Source organism: Cyphomyrmex costatus, unplaced genomic scaffold (genome assembly GCF_001594065.2).
Source record: "Cyphomyrmex costatus isolate MS0001 unplaced genomic scaffold, Ccosl1.0 scaffold1426, whole genome shotgun sequence".
NCBI lineage: Eukaryota > Metazoa > Arthropoda > Insecta > Hymenoptera > Formicidae > Cyphomyrmex > Cyphomyrmex costatus.
In genome coordinates this window covers 35,991-36,547 of record NW_017275420.1, presented here as the reverse complement: position 1 = coordinate 36,547, position 557 = coordinate 35,991, and positions in this window count along the sequence as shown.

The following is a 557-nucleotide window of genomic DNA, read 5'->3' as shown; positions in this document are numbered from 1 at the left end:
TGCCCAGCCATAGAGATTGTTGACATCATAATACATTAAATATGATGACTGTTTCGATGGGTCTTACGACGGCATGTATTTGTTGTTGGCTCGCACGTACCTGTTTGAGCACTGGCTCAGACCACCACGTATACCACGCTCGACAAACATGACCATGTCGATGTCTGTGAGCAGTTCAAATTTTACACCTGTATGCTTCAACATGGGATGCCACATGTGAAGCCTGGTAAGGTGTAATAGTATGCAGGGTCAAGCCCGTAACTCCCGATGCAACTGTCGCGGAAATTTTCAAAGACATCAGTCAACAACAATACATCCGTTTTTAAATACAGATCGCCTATATTCACCGAGCGTTTGGATGGAGAACCGCTGCCATACGTTGACGGCGTGCGCGTAATCGTTCTCGGATACCGTGTCGTCTGTCAATGAACTGTAAAACGACTCGCGAGGCTGCAAGGATGATTCATTCAATTTTTCACTGCAATCAATGTACTCGTACGGAAAGACACCTTTTCGAGTCAAAAGATTAAAATTTTCTTCCGATAAATGGGAAAATT